The sequence below is a fragment of the Petaurus breviceps genome, unplaced genomic scaffold (genome assembly GCF_028583685.1).
Source record: "Petaurus breviceps papuanus isolate PSGF00001 unplaced genomic scaffold, PetGlider_PUasm1.0 91133, whole genome shotgun sequence".
NCBI lineage: Eukaryota > Metazoa > Chordata > Mammalia > Diprotodontia > Petauridae > Petaurus > Petaurus breviceps.
In genome coordinates this window covers 6,639,325-6,655,395 of record NW_027187419.1, presented here as the reverse complement: position 1 = coordinate 6,655,395, position 16,071 = coordinate 6,639,325, and the positions used below count along the sequence as shown (strand labels likewise).

The 16,071-nt window shown below is 37.2% G+C and overlaps 1 pseudogene; it reads left to right on the top strand.

Moving 5' to 3' along the window:
- Nucleotides 1-15,054: 15,054 nt before the first annotated feature.
- Nucleotides 15,055-15,497, top strand: LOC138154765 (small ribosomal subunit protein eS17-like; annotated as a pseudogene).
- Nucleotides 15,498-16,071: the final 574 nt, after the last annotated feature.

The window sequence follows — 16,071 nt, the reverse complement described above, 5'->3', positions numbered from 1 at the left end:
TGGAGGTTTTAAGCCTTTGCTGCAAAGCGTGCAAATGGGATAATCGCAAAATCAAAACCTACATACCATAGAGAATAGAATCACTTGGTATTAAAAATATTCATTTGCAGGAACATTTTAAAAGGTACCTTGTTTTTTACCCCAGATGTTACCCTGGTGACAACTTATCTCTTCAACCTTTAGCTCCATCTCTCTCTGCTCCATGTCATGATTGAAAAGTAGGAAAATGAGGGCATCTGTTTGCAGGTTAAGGAAACTATCCATTTTTTAAACACACACATAATTCACTTATCTTCCACATCTCAATAACTCATTGGATCCATAATCTCATAGACTAGGGCCCTCCCTCCAAGGGTAAAGATTATACCCCATTGTATTGTCTATTAATTTCTATCCAAGGCCTACAACAAGCCTCCATGGAATATCTACCACAATATCCTTGGGGCCTTCCTGTAGGTCAAGAGTTCTTCCATGGATAGATTTTAAGGGCATCTATAAACTTAGATAAAAAAATAAGGTATATTCTCATTTTCATGAATTTTGGTTTCCTTTCTAATTCTATGTATTTCATCTTATTCATTTTAAAACATTATTCTGAGAAATCTATAGATTTCACCAGACTGCCAAAGGAGTTCATGACATATTATAAAAAAAAGTTAAGAACCCTTGCTCTAAGTCTTCTAATATTCCATAGATATTGGAGAAGTTCTTGGATTATCCCTCTGACTATGTGACTGGTGTATCAACTCTTACATTCATTATTATGTCTTAGATCATCCCCCTTGTATCACTTTAGACATGCTGAATACCATGTCACTTTGCATCTCATTCTACTTGTCCCTTGATTCACACACTGCTTTTATTCTTCAAAAATTGCAGTGTCTCACGATCCTCAATCATATGGCATCCCTGGGAGAGAATCACTGCTCTGCCTCATTGTGATATACAGGGGGCCTCCCTGGGGAGCACAAACTCAGGCAGGTCCTACAAAGGTGGATAGTCTTCAAGTATAATCCTGGCAAAAGGTTGTGTTTGCTTCCTAAACACCAACATTTAGATAGATGATAGATAGATAGATGATAGATAGATAGATAGATAGATAGATAGATAGATAGATAGATAGATAGATAGATAGATGGTAGATAGATAGAGATCTATATGTATAAATAATTACCTAGATATCTATATTTTGAACATTTTTTTTAGTCATGTTTAACTCTTCATGACTCCATTTGGGGTCTTCTTGGCATAGATACTGGAGTGTTTTACCATTTCCTTCTCTAGCTCATTTGACATAAGAGAACACTGAGGCAAACAGGGTTAAGTGACTTGCCCAGGGTCACACAATTACTAAGTGTCTGAGGTCAGATTTGAATTCAGGAAGACGAGTCTTCCTGACTTTGGGCTCAGCACTCTATACACTGTCCCATTCAGTTGCCCAGATATCAATATCTATATCTGTATCATGTGTGTGTGTATATATAAATATATATATATATATATATATATATATGTAGAGAGAGAGAGAGGGAGAGAGAGAATTTTTCATTTGGTTGATTGATGGTGATGAATTTATTCGACTATGGTTATTTCTATAGTATCATTTTAGAAATTTAAGGTCAAAGGGGAGAAAAAAATTAGAGCCTTAGAAATCATCTAATTCAAAGGTTCTAAACCTAGGGTCCACAGAGCCCCAAGGGGTCAGTGGACAGAGTTCAGGAGGTCCATGAACTTGGATGAGAAAAAAAAAGTTGCATCTTTATTTTCACTAACTTCTACCTGAAATGTATCATTCATATTGACAAATTATGAATGGAGGTTACAAACATTATTCTGAGAATAATAATGAAGCTAGCATTTACATAGTGCTTTAGGGTTTGCAAAGCACTTTACAAATATTTCACTTCACAACATCCCATCTCACAGCAACCCTGGGAGGTAAGTGCTATTATCATTTCTGTTTCATATATGAGGACACTGAGCAGACAGAGATTAAGTGACTTGCTGCATAGCTAGTAAGTGTCTAAGGCTGGATTTGAACTTAGATCTTCCTGACTCCAGGTCCAGTATTCTGTACACTGCGCCACTTAGTCACCATGGACATAGGGGTATTCTCCAGACTACAAAGGGGTCCAAGAAAACATTAAGAACCCCTGATGCAATTCAATACCTTCACTTAACATGAGTTTCTAATGTAAATTTCATTAAGAAACCTCAGTAGAAAAGCTGAAAAAAATACATTGGTTATGGGTTCTATATAAGCCAGAGACTACATTCCCAGAACCTCAGATCAGGTGGTTGTTGTTGTTGGGGGGTAAAAGGTGAAGACAGAGCAGCTAGAGACGTTTCATTAAGCTGAGTAGTCAATGATTCCCCAGCTGTTTTCTTTTTTTTTTTTTTCACTTTACAACCATTAAGAGGCTAAATGTAGCCAGAAAAAAAGAAAAGAAAAAAGCATTATATCCATTGTCTATGAGTTGAATCATTCTAGTTAAGTCATTCTAACCCCTGATAGAACTCTTTCCTTCTAAATAAGAGGCAGAGAACTTGGAAGGCCTCAATACTCAGTCGGCAGGGTGGTTTAAATGGGGCCCAGATCTAAACATGGAAGACCCCAAGTCATCCTCTCATCATTCATGTTTTTCTCTGAGACAAAGGCAGTTGGCTCAAGAGCCAACTCCATACCATAGCTGGCTAAAGCAAATGAAGGATTGTTGTGTTTATTATTCACTGAACCTAATTAAAACCAAGGTTGGCCCAGCATCTGCTAGCAGCTGATTTCCTCCTTCTCTCCTTCCCCAGCCCATCTCTAGTCAACATGATTCATCGGCTTTTAGTGCATTAGGCAAATTCTCTGTAATTGCGGAGAGGGGAAAGGAGCAAGGGGCCTGTGGCACCGTCCGGGCGTTACAGCATCGCCTTCCTGTAAGTCACACGGACTCCAGGAAAGGGGCTTAAATTGCCTTTATTGATCTGTCAGCCCTCTAATAGATCATTTCTCACTAAATAAAGAAACAGGTTCCCAAAGAGAGCTCTCTCCACCTACTCCACTCCTCATGGGTCTACCGGTCCCTCTCTTCCTGTGGGAGTTGTGTCCTGAAAGCTTGATTTCAACTAAAAAAAGTTTATGTGCAGAGAGGATAATTTTTCCAAAGCCGCAAGAAGGGCTTTAGGTAGCCAGCTACCCAAACCCAAGTGGGGACAGTTCTTACATCTGACACCTCTAAACCATAAGGACTCCTTAATTTAACCCTAGAGCAAAAATTTTAAATTGTGGGTGACCAAAAAGGCCCCCTTCCTTCCAGATGAGAATTTAGAAAGTGACCATCCACCCTCCACTTTGTCTCTGGAGAGGGTGTCTGTTTATTGGGGTGGGGTAGGGTTTGTGTGCACATGTATGTGTGTGTGTGTGTGGGGGGGGTGTTGCTGTGTTTTCTTGTTTTTTGCCAGATTCAAAATAAATAAAGTTTAGATTGACCAAGAAAGCATCATTAGAGGTTAGAGTAGTCAACAATAAATCCAAAAGGTTTGAAGTAAATTCCCCAATATAATTGAGATATCAAAAACTGAGCTAACAATGACCTAGTAAATGTTTCCTTACCTTTCCTTAACTGGACCCTCTTTTTGTGCGCTTCACTCATTCCTTTCCCCCATCCAATATATATTTATGTGTGTGTATAAACACACACAGAGGTATATATGTTGTATATATGCATGTGTATATATGTATACATATATTTATTATTTATGCATATGATGTGTATACATATTTACATATGTATATATGTGTGTGTCTTTTTTTCTCATGTGAGAAAGACAATGTAAATCAGGAAAAAAAAGAGAGAGACATTGATCTCTGCAGGCACATTACTTTTACTAGAAGTTATAAACATTGTTGACCTATTTTGTCCAGGAAACAGACCTTAGGATTGGAGAAAGATGCAAGGTAAGAAGGAAGAGAGAGACAGAAGGAAATATGATCACAGTACCAGAAGGGCAAAGGCCAGGATTCATGTTTCAAACATTCAAAGATCACCCAATGTGCAGAGGGTCAGGACAGAGTCTTATAACTTTTGCATGCCAGGTAGAGTAGTGAGTTCAATCATGAGTCAGCAAACAATGTCCCAAAAGTTAGCCTAAGCAGAGTCTTAGGCTGTAGTAACAGATCAGCAGGGAGGTTTTATGCAGAGTGTACAATCAAAGGCAGGGACTGCTGCATGTTACACTTTACTGGCTCCCTATTACCTCCAGGATTAAATATCTTGTTTGATTTTTAAAGCCCTTTGCAAACCTAGACCCTCCTACCTTTCCAGTCTCCTTACACTTTACTCCTCACTACAGATTCTAAGATTCATTGACACTGACCTCCTTGCTCTCTCCAACTCTGGGCATTTTTCCTGGCCATCCCCTATGCCTGGAACTCATTCTCTCCTCATCTCTTCCTCTTGGCTTCTCTCACATCCTTCAGATCCCAGCTAAAATCCAACCTTTTAGAAGAAGTCATCTCTAATCTCCCTTAACCTTGGTGTTTTCTCTCTGAGAAATACTGCTGGATGAAGGTGAAGAAAGTCACACAACTGCCCTGACTGCATCCACCTCAAATTTATATTCTATAACCCCAAGTAGGTCCTCACTGCTACCAGGAAATTCTTCTATACCTCTCTTATCAATTCAACAATCTGCTCTACAGAGCAGCTCTTCCAAACCTTATCATCCCTGCTTAAACTTCCCATAGCTCCCCTTTCCCCTACCCTTTCAATTGAGAACCTTGCCTCATACTCTACAGAAAAGTATTGAGGCTATTTGTCATGACCTCCCCTTCCTACCCACTTTCCCATCTCCTATCATTCAGGTGCCTTCTACTATTCCCTCCTCCTTCACTCCTGTCTCTCATGATGAAGTGACCTTACTCTCTACCCTTTTACCAGACACTTATTTTCTATCTCTCCCTGTATACTACCTCATTCTCTGCTGCCAACAAGCATACCCATGCCTTCCCCATCCTCAAAAAATACTGGATCTTTCCATCCCTGATAACTATCTTCCCATATCTCTTCTAATCTTCATGGCTAAACTCTTTGAAAAGGCTATCTACACTAGGTGCCTTCACTTTCTCTCCTCTCTTATAATTGACCTTCCAACCTCATCATTCCATCAAAATGACTCACTCCAAAGCTACTTATGATCATGCAATTGCCAAGTTCAATGGCCTTTTCTTAATCCTCATTCTCCTTGACCTCTCTGCAGTTTTTGACACTACAAATCACCCTCTTCACCTTTGGTTTTCTCACTGTCTTTGGTTTTCAGGACACCACTCTCTCCTTGTTCTCCTCCTGCCTATCTGACCACTCCTTCTCTCTCTCCTTTGATGGATCCTGATCCAGGTCATGCTCTCTAACTCTATGTATCCCACAGTGTTCTGTCCTGGGCTTTCTCCTCTTCTCCCTCTAGACTACTTCACTTGGTGATCTCAGCTCTCATGGATTTAATTATCATCTCTATGCTGATGATTCTTAAATCTAACTCCCCTCTTCTAATCTCTCCGCTGACCTCCAGACTTGCATCTCTAACTACCTTTCAGATGTCTCAATCTAGATATCTAGTAAACATCTTAAATTCGATATGTTCAGAACTGAACTCATTATCATTTCTCCTAAACCCTCCCCCCTCCAAACTACTCTATTATTGTTATGGGAAATGCCATCTTCTCAGTCCCCCAGACTCACAACTTTGGTGTCATCCTTGACCCCTAGGTAGCTCTCATCCCCCATACCCAATCTGTTACCAAGACTTGGTGATTTCACCTTTCTAGTCTCTAGAATACACCTCCTTTTTTAATATTGCCACTACCTTGTTGTGGACTCTTATAACCTCACCCTTAGACTAATTCAACAATCTACTAATGTGCTTTCCTGTATCAAGTCTCTTCCCATTACAATCTCATCCTTCATTCAGCCACCAAAGTGATTTTCCTAAAGTGCAGATTCAATAAACTTCAATGGCTCCCTATATATAATCTCCAGGAACATATATGAAATCCTCTGTTTGACAGTCGAAATCCTTCATAACCTTTCCTACTCTCTCCCTTTACAATCTTCTTACACCTCATCCTTGATATATACTCTTCCATCCAGTGACACTCGCCTCATTGCTGTTTCACAAACAAGACACTTCATCTCTCAGCTCTGGGTATTCCCGTGGCTGTTCCCCATGCCTGGAATATTCTCCCTCTTCATCACCATCTTTGGCTTTCCTTGGCTGCCTTCATGTTCCAACTAAATTCTTATCATCTCCAGAAAAGCTTTCCCAACCCTTCTCAATTCTAGAGCCTTTCCTCTGTTAATTATTTCCAATTAGTCTTGTCTGTATTTTGCCTGTACATAGTCCTTTGCATGTTTTCTTCACCAATAGACTGGGAGTTTCTTCAGAGCAGGAATGTTTGGGTTTTTTTTTCTTTCTTTTGTAACCCAGTGCTTATAAAAGTATCTGGCCTGTAGGAAGAAGTTAATAAATGCTTACTGACTTGATTTGACTTAATTTTGATTGGGGTATTTGCAATGGTAAGGTAATTTGAAGACCTTCCCTATCCCTTAAAAGAGGTAGGTAATATATACCCTGAAGTCAAATTTTGCTTTGGGGCTTACTTATGGGAAGAGTTGTGTGATTTGGCCGGATGAGACTCTGGATAGTCATTTAAGCCCTGACTTTGAAAACCCAGATGTTGTTACTTCTCTCTCTGGTAACTAACTATGTAGGTATGTGATGGTCAGAGAGCTAGAAGCCCTGTCTGTTGGTCTGTTGAATTGTGTTATTTTCACTGTCTGTGGTTTGGGGTTTTTTTTGTATGTTTGTTTGTTGTTGTTGTTGTTGTTGCTGCTGTTTTGCTTTTTGGAGGGGGAGTGCAGGGCAATTGGGGTTAAGTGGCTTGCTGTTAAGTATCTGAGGCCAAATTTGAACTCAGGTCCTCCTGACTCCAGGGCTAGTGCTCTGTTCACTGCACCACCTAGCTGTCCCACTGTCTGTATTTTCTGTCTGCTTGTAACTTCTGTTTGCATTTTCTCTGAAGTTCAGGGTGCTGACTTTTTCCCCTGAAATAGGTAAATGATAGATGTTTGATTAAACTAAGATAGTTAACCCCTTTTCAGTTGCTTTCCTTTAGAAAAGCAGATCAAAGAACCTGGGCATGTTAGAGTGCTTGCTGCTATAGTATTCCAGTCTATTTCAGTTGAAGAACTTGGTGTTAGCCATACCTCCTCATTCTGGTTGTTGCATAGCTGTACTTCTTTGCTATTATAGGCAACAGACATCAGATACAGAGAAAATGAAGGTGTGGTTCTTGCCCTCCAAAGAGCTTACAGTCTAGCTAGGGAAACAAGAAATTAAGAAAAGACACATCAATGACTTAAATAATCAATAATTTTATTGGATGCCTATTAAGTGCCTGCTCTACATAAAACAGTTAAAGAACATGACAACATTAGATATACTGCACTATATAGAAATGTGGAGGGAGCCCAAACACTGAGTATAATCATGTAAATCTTGGAGGAACTGAATTTTCAGTAAGGTTTTGAAAGAGCTAATGGGGAAATCCCTGTGTCGTTCATTCTTTCTGCCATCTCTCTTAACACAGTTACCTAAATGTAGGGTTTCTTTGATGTAATTAAACTGGTTTGTGTGTCTAAATCTAGCTTAGTTGTCTGTGATTCTGGGCTATCCCCAGTCATCTTGACCCTTGTCTTGCCACTGGACTTCAATGACTTTTGAGGAGAGAGTGACACTAATGACTTTAGGAAGCTCTGCTTCACCTATAGCCAATTCATTTGAAAGTCAAGACATCACCCTCATGATGTCATTGGTCTTCAAGAATGAAGGATGAACAACAGCAAACTCAGCAGGGAACCACAAGAGAGCTAGGGAGGTGGCAAGGAGAGAGGGTAGGGGTTAAGGGAGATGCTAACACCAGGAGGGAATAGTTGCCAGCAAAACAAACTTCCTAATTCTCAAGAGACATGAAAAGGGAGGAAGAAAAAGAAAACAGCAACCAGGATCTAAGGGAGGAGTGCCTTAGATTGCCTCCTAAACCCTCAAAGAATGGCTGAGCAAATTGTTGCATTTGAAACAGATGGAATATTATTAAGCTGAAAGAAATGGAAAAGAACACAATTTCAGAGAACCCTTGGTGATGTTAATGGACACAGGGAAGTGAGCAGAACCAGGAGAATAATTTGTACAGAATAACAATATAAAGAATGATCTCTTTGAAAGTCTTAAGGACTACAATTAATACAATGGCCAACTCTGTCTCTAAAAGACTTCTGTTGAAGTATGTCTCCCATCTCCTGACAAACAGGTCATGAGTAAGGGAAGAGAAATGACTAAGTATTTATATAGCACATACTATGTGTCAGGCACTGTGGTAAATGCTTTATAAATATCTCATTTAAGCCTCACAATAACCCTACAAGATTGGTGATGTTGAGGAAATGGAGGTAAAAGTTAAGTCACATAGTAAGGGCTGAGGTCAGATTTGAACTCAGATTTTCCTAACTCCAGCATTCTATCCAATGTACCACCTAGCTGTCTCTATGTGACAGAAACAAAGTATGGGAGAAAAAAAACACATATTTTTGAAAGGGCCACTCTGTAAATTTGTTTTACTTTATTATTCTTATTATTAAAAGACTTTTTTCTTCTTCTTTATTTCTCTCCATTTTCATCTGGAGTAAGGAGAGGTTGAAAGGAAAGAAGAGCTAGTAACAGTGACACCAAAAACAAAATAGAAGGAAGTTCAGAAGAAAGCACAGACAGGACAGTTTTGAAAATATCATATAGAATGTACTTACATACTTTTTAAAAAGCAAGTGGTATGAAATGGACATTTTTAAGTATGAAATAAAATAAATGTGGAATGGGACTGGTTGGTCTCTAAGGCCATATTGACCTCTAAATCTTTGATCTCTAGTTTCTTTATAAAGGGGACAGATTTAAACCAAGAAGAAAGTCGTTGTGGGAAAGAACAATGACTTTTGAGTCAAAGGACCTAGGCTCAATCCTTATCATGAGGATTACTGTAAATTTAGGCAAATCATTTAAATTAATCCCTCAACTCTAAAATAAAGGGATTGTACTGTGGCCCCTGACTTCTCCAGTTGTAGATCTATAATCCTGTGACCTAGGTTTAAATCCTGCTTCCCACTTGTTACCTATTAACCCTCTCTGGCTCAGTTTTATCATCTATAAAATGTAAGGATTGGGCATAGCTTGTAAGATCCAGCCTAATTCTGGAGCTATGATCCTATGGTGTTATTATTTAACCTCAGAAACAAAAATGAAAAGCAATTCCCATATTTGGGATGGACTGGGAAATCTACTACAAAGCAACTTTCCAAAGTCAGCTGGATCTCTCTGTGAGTCAACTGTCTCCAGGAAATTTGAACTGGCTCAAAATAAGCCCTGTTTTCAAATGCCCCCACTTTTCTGAAGCTTTCACACACTCAGGACTCTCAGAGAGGCTTGAGCAAAAGTGTGAACTATTTTTACTGCAGCTTGGGATTCTCCCTGCTAGCTATTAGGGGGGAAAGAAAGGTGAAAAGCCTGAAGTTCACACTGCGAAGTCTCCCTGCATCAACACCAACCTGCTGTTCAGCCTTGCCACCTCCTTATCTCAACTGTCTCTTCCAGCACCCCTGCAGGGCTGGCTAGCTTACTCCCTGATTTCAGGTAACTATAATGATCCAATGCACTAGATCCTAAAACTGGGGTGATTTTTAAGTGCTTGGAGCTCTAAGCATAATCTTATGTCTAAGGTTATAAGGTAAAAGGACTGGATCAGTCATTTGAATTTAAAGTCTGGGTGTTCCCCAAACTTTGTGTAGATCATTCATTCATTCACTCATTTTTCTCCTTTAAATAGTATTTTTTTTTCCAATTACATGTAAAGACAATTTTTTTACATCCTTTTTATTTTTTGGTGGGGGGAAGTCAAGATAATTAGGTTAAATGACTTGCCCAAGGTCACACAGCTAGTAAGTATATCAAGTGTCTGAGGCTGAATTTGAACTCAGGTCCTCCTGACTCCAGGGCCAGTGCTCTATTCATTGTGTCACCTAGCTGCCCCTAACATTCTTTTTTAAATAAAATTTTTAGTTCCAAATTTTTTCCCTCTTTCCCTTCCTCCTCTTAAGTAAGCAATTTGATATCTGATTATATATGTGTAATCAGTGCATATCATTTATTAAAGATAATCCTTTCCCCTAGCCTTAGATTCTAGGAAACTTTTATTCTGTGGGCCCTAGAGTATGGCATGCTTCTTAAAATTTAAGTGTAGTGAATGCATACTAAAACTTCTTTGGAAATTTCTGCTAGAGCATTCTCTGGTGTGTGACCTCACACAAATCATGTCATCCCTCTGTGGTTTTGGGTTTTTTTTTTTTCATTTGTAAATGGTGTCTTGGATTGCTTCTAGTTCTGTGATGCTAGAAGCCATGTGGTTTAGTAGAAAGGAAACACACATACATACATACAATGCATATTAGGAGTCAAAAAACCCAGGCTCAACAACTTGCTAGCTGTTAGACCTTGGACAAGTCATTTAACTGCTCCTTCTAAGTTTCTTCATGTTTAAAATAGGCTAGTGAATAGTGTTCCTGCCTACTTATAGAGATGTATGAGAATTAAGACAATATAATACATATGAAAATGCTGCATAAACTACAAAATGCTATATCTCTGCAAGTTGTTATTTTTAAGAAATTAAGGAAAGTAGTTTATGGCTAGGAAAGTTCAGTCAGTGAAAACAGGGAGGATTCTCTCTCACAGAAACCCCACAGAGTGGAGAGAGAGAGAACAGCTGCTCAGTACTCTGAACTTGTAGGGATAAATGATATAAATATGCCCACCTCGGAGTCATACACCATTTATTCCCTATATTTCATAGACATCTCTCTTCTACCTTCATTCTGTGCTTAATTTTTCTAACTTTTTCTCCTAATTAATTAATTAATTTTTAGCTTACAACATTCAGTTCCACAAGCTTTTAAGTTGCAAATTTTCTCACCCTCCCTTCCTTCCCTCTCCCCCCCTTCCCAAGACAGCACACAATACCATATAGGCTCTACATATACATTCACATTAAACATATTTTCACATTAGCCACGTTTCAAAGAAGAATTAGATAAAATGGAAAGAACTAGGAGAAAGAAGAAGCAAAACAAAAAAGAATGTGCTTCATTTTTCTTATCTGCATCTGCATATCACCTATGTGATAGAAGAGTGTCTTCTGCAACAAAGGACGCTGACTTCTGGGTCAGGTTCCCCCCAGGATTGAATCCAGACTTAATTCAATTGAATCTCTCTCTTTCAAATGCCCTCCAACATTTGATAGATATGAAGTGGTACCTCAGAATTGTTTTGATTTGCATTTCTTTCATCAATAGTGATTTAGAGCATTTTTTTCATATGACTGTAGATATCTTTAAATTCTTTATCTGAAAACTTCCTGTTCATATCCTTTGACTATTTATCAAATGAGGAATGAGTTGTATTCTTATAAATTTGACTTATATATGTTTGAGAAATGGAGCCTTTATCAGAAAATCTTGCTATAAATTTTTCCCCTAAGTTTCCTGCTTTCCTTCTACTCTTGGCTACATTGGTTTTGTTTATGCAAAAACATTTCAATTTAATGTAACAAAACTTATCCCTTTAAATCCTGTGATGCTCTCTATCTTTTCTTTGATTATAAATTCTTCACTACTACATATATTTTATGGGTAAGCTATTCCATGCTCTCTCAATTTGCTTATGACCCTTTATGTCTAAATCATGTACTTATTTTTACTTTATCTTAGTATATGGTATGAGATGTTGTTCTATAACTTGTTTCTGCCAAAATGCTTTCTAGTTCCCCCAGAATTTTTTGTCCAACACTGAGTTCTTGTCCCAAAAGCTTAGATCTTGGGGTTTTAAATTATTAGATTACTGTGACACTCCTCTGTATTCTATACCTAATCTATTCCACTGATCTTCCACTGTATTTCTTAGACAGTACTAGATTGTTTTGATGATTAACAGTTTGCAATACAGTTTGAGATCTGGTACTACTTTACTATTTACTATATTTACCATTACTTTCCTTTACTATTTTTTTTCATTGATTCCTTGGATATTTTTGACCTTTTTTAAAATCTCAGATGAATTTTGTTATAATTTTTTAAAGCTCTTTAAAATATTTTCTGGCAGTTTTATTGCTATGGTTCTGAATAAGTAAATTACTTTAAGTAGAATTGCCATTTTTATTATATTGGCTCAGCCTACCCATGAGAAATTAAAAGTTCTCCAATTGTTTAGACCTGCCTTTATTTGTGTGAAAATTATTTTGTAATTTTGTTCATATAGTTCCTTGGTTTGTCTTGGCCAATAGACTCCCAAGTATTTTATATTGTCTATAGTTATTTTAATTGAAGTTTCTCTTTCTATGTCTTCCTATTGGACATTGTTGGTAATATATAGATATGCTGATAATTTATGTGGCTTTATTTTATATCCTATATGTTTGCTAAAGTTGTTCATTGTTTCTGCTACTTTTTTAGTTGTTTCTCAAAGATTCCTTAAATATACCATTATATCATCTTCAAAGAGTAATGGTTTGTTAATTCATTGCCTATTCTACTTCCTTCAAATATTTTTCTTTTCTTATTGCTGTAGCTAGAATATCTAATACAATATTGAATAATAGTGGTGATAATGGGCATCTTTGCCTCACCTCTGATCTTATTGGGAAGGCTTCTATTTTATCTGCATTCCATAATGCTTGCTGATAGTTCTAGATAGACACTACTTATTGTTTTAAGTAAAACTCCATTTATTCCTATGCTTTTTAGTTTTTTTAAAGGAATGAGTGTTGTATTTTGTAAAAAAAAAAAAAACTTCAGCATCTATTGAGATAGTCATATGATTTTTGTTGTTTTTGTTATTGACATAGTCAGTTTTGCTGATAATTGTCGATATTGAACCAGTCCTTCATTCCTAGTTATAATGTACAATTTCTGTGATGTAACATCTGAAAAGTCTGAAAGACATAATTATTGGGTAATTGTTTGATTAATTATGGCTAGTTAGTAATTAATAAAAAGATGGGCATTTGGCTTTTTCTCATAAACCAAAGATCCTTCATGGAGGTTTCTTGATACTTTTAAGAAGAGTGGTTATTTCTGACAGGCAGCAATCAACTCTGGTTGGTTAACAATTAATGAGAGAATGAACCTATTCTACCACTCTGATAGTGTGATCGTGTTACTCAATTTAAGCCAGACTACTCCACCTGGGCAATCTATGCAAAAAGATGTCTTCCACTCAGTCAACAAACAATGAAGGATGGTGGGTTAAGAATTATACCTAGATAGGGCAGCTAGGTGGTGCAGTGAATAGAGCACTGGTCCTGGAATCAAGAGGATCTGAGTTCAACTCCAGCCTCAGACACTTAACACTTATTAGCCATGTGACCTGAGTGGTGTCACTTAAACCCAATTGCCTGGCCTTTCCCCCTCCAAAAAAAAAACTATACCTAGATGAAATTCTCCTTCTTAGGACATTGAGTTGGGTGGAGTCCTACTCCCCTACCTGAATTCAAAAAGTATGTCTCTCTATGATTTGGGCATTCTCATCTTTCAACAATATTCTTCAGTTACTAGCTGCATAACCTACAAAGGGATTATTTCTAAATGAGGAAATAGAAAGAAGAAAATCTTAATCTCAATTAATAATTGGTTATTAATACAAGAGAGAAATAATAATTTCTCTCAGTGATATATTGTTGTAATCTCCTTGCTAGCATTTCATTTAAAATTTCTGCATCAATATTCATTAGGGAAATTGGTCTATAGTTTTCTTTGTTTTTTGCTCTTACTGGTTTAAGCATCAGTGCTAAATATGTGATATAAAAGGAATTTGGTAGGACTCCTTCTTTGATTATTTTTCTAAATAGCTGATATGTATTAGAATTAATTGCTCTTTAAATGTCTGATAAAATTCACTTATGAATCCATCTGGTTTTGCGAATGTTTTCTTAGGGAGCTAATTAATGGCTTATTCAATTTCTTTTTCTAAAATAGGGTTATTTAAGTATTTCTTCTGTTAATCTGGGCAATTTATATTTTTGTAAATATTTGCTCATTTCACTTAGATTGTCAGATTTATTGGCATATATTTGGGGAAAATGTTGTCATTGTTGTTTGGTCTTTTCAGTTGTGTCCAACTCTCTGTGATGCCATTTTGGGGTTTTCTTGGCAAACATATTTGAATGGTTTGCCATTTCCTTTTCCAGCTCATTTTTACAGATGAAAAACTGAGGCAAACAGGATTAAATGACTTTCCCAGGGCCACACAACTAATTAAGCATCTGAGGCTGGATTGGAACCCATGAAGGTGAGTCTTCTTGATTCAAAGCTTAGTGTTCTATCCCCTGTGCCACCTAGTGGCCCAATTAAGCAAAATATTTCTTAATAATTGCTTTAATTTTATCTTCGCTGGTAGTACATTCACCCTTTTAATTATTGATACTGTTAATTTAGTTTTCTTTTTATCAACTTAACCAATGGTTTGTCTATTTTCTGTTTTTTTTTCATAAAATCAACTCCTAATTTTTATTTATTAGATAAATGGTTTTCCTATTTTCAATCTTATTAATCTCTCCTTTGGTTTTCAGTATTTTCAACTTGATGCTTAATTTGTTTTTTTTTTCCTATTAGTTTTAATTACATACCCAGGTCATTAATCTATTTTTTCTTCTATGTTATTGATATAAACATTTCAAGAAAGAAATTCTCTCCTAAGTACTGCTTTGACTGCATCCCATAAAATCATATATGTTGTCTTATTGCTGTTTTTTTCTCTTTAATGAAATTATTTATTGTTTCTATAATTTTTTCTTTGAACCAGCCATTCATTAGGATTAGATTAGTTTCCAATTGACCTTTAATCTTTTTCCATAGCTTTTCATTCAAAGTCATTCTTAAAATGATATTGCTCTCCCTTCACCCTCCAGAGCCCAACATGGGTCGCGTTCGGACCAAGACCGTGAAGAAGGAGGCGTGAGTCATCATTGAGAAGTACTACACCCGCCTAGGCAATGACTTCCACACCAACAAGCGCGTGTGCAAGGAGATCCCATCATCCCCAGCAAGAAGCTCCGCAACAAGATCGCGGGATATGTTACTCATCTGATGAAGCGGATCCAGAGAGGCCCTGTGAGAGGTATCTCCATCAAACTGCAGGAAGAAGAAAGAGAAAGGAGAGATAACTAAATCCCTGAGGTCTCTGCTTTGGATCAGGAAATCATTGAAGTGGACCCTAATACCAAAGAAATGTTGAAACTCCTGGACTTTGGTAGTTTGTCCAACCTGCAAGTTACCCAGCCCACAGTTGGGATGAACTTCCAAACACCAAGAGGAGCTGTTTAATATTTACTTTTGCCTTCTTTCCAATAAACTTGGGAACTCACCCCCCAAAAAAATGATATTGCTGTTACTTTATGCAACATTCTCTTGGCTCTGCTTATTTTGTTCTTTATTATTTTGTACAAGTCTTTCCATGTTGTTCTAAGAACATCGACCTCATCATTTCTTATAGCACAGTAGTATTCCATCACAATCATATACCACAAGTTTTTCATTCATTTCTCAATTGATGAATATTACTTCCGTGTCCAGTTCTTTGCCGTTACAAAGAGAACTGTTACAAACATTTTAGAACATATAGGTTCTTTTCCTTTTTCCTTAGTCATCTTTGAAAGTAGACCTAATAATGGTATTACTGGGACAAAGAGTAATAAGGAGTTTAATAACTCTTTGGGCATAATTCCTTATTGCTTTCCAAAATGGTTGGATCAATTCACAATTCCACCAACAATGAATTAGTGTCCCAATTTTTCCACATTCCCTCCAATAGTTTTCATTTTCCCTTTCAATCATTTTAGCCAATCTGGTAGATATAAAATGATATTTCAAGGTTGTTTTAATTGGCATTTCTATAATCAATAAGGAATCAGAGCATTTTTCCATATGGCTATAA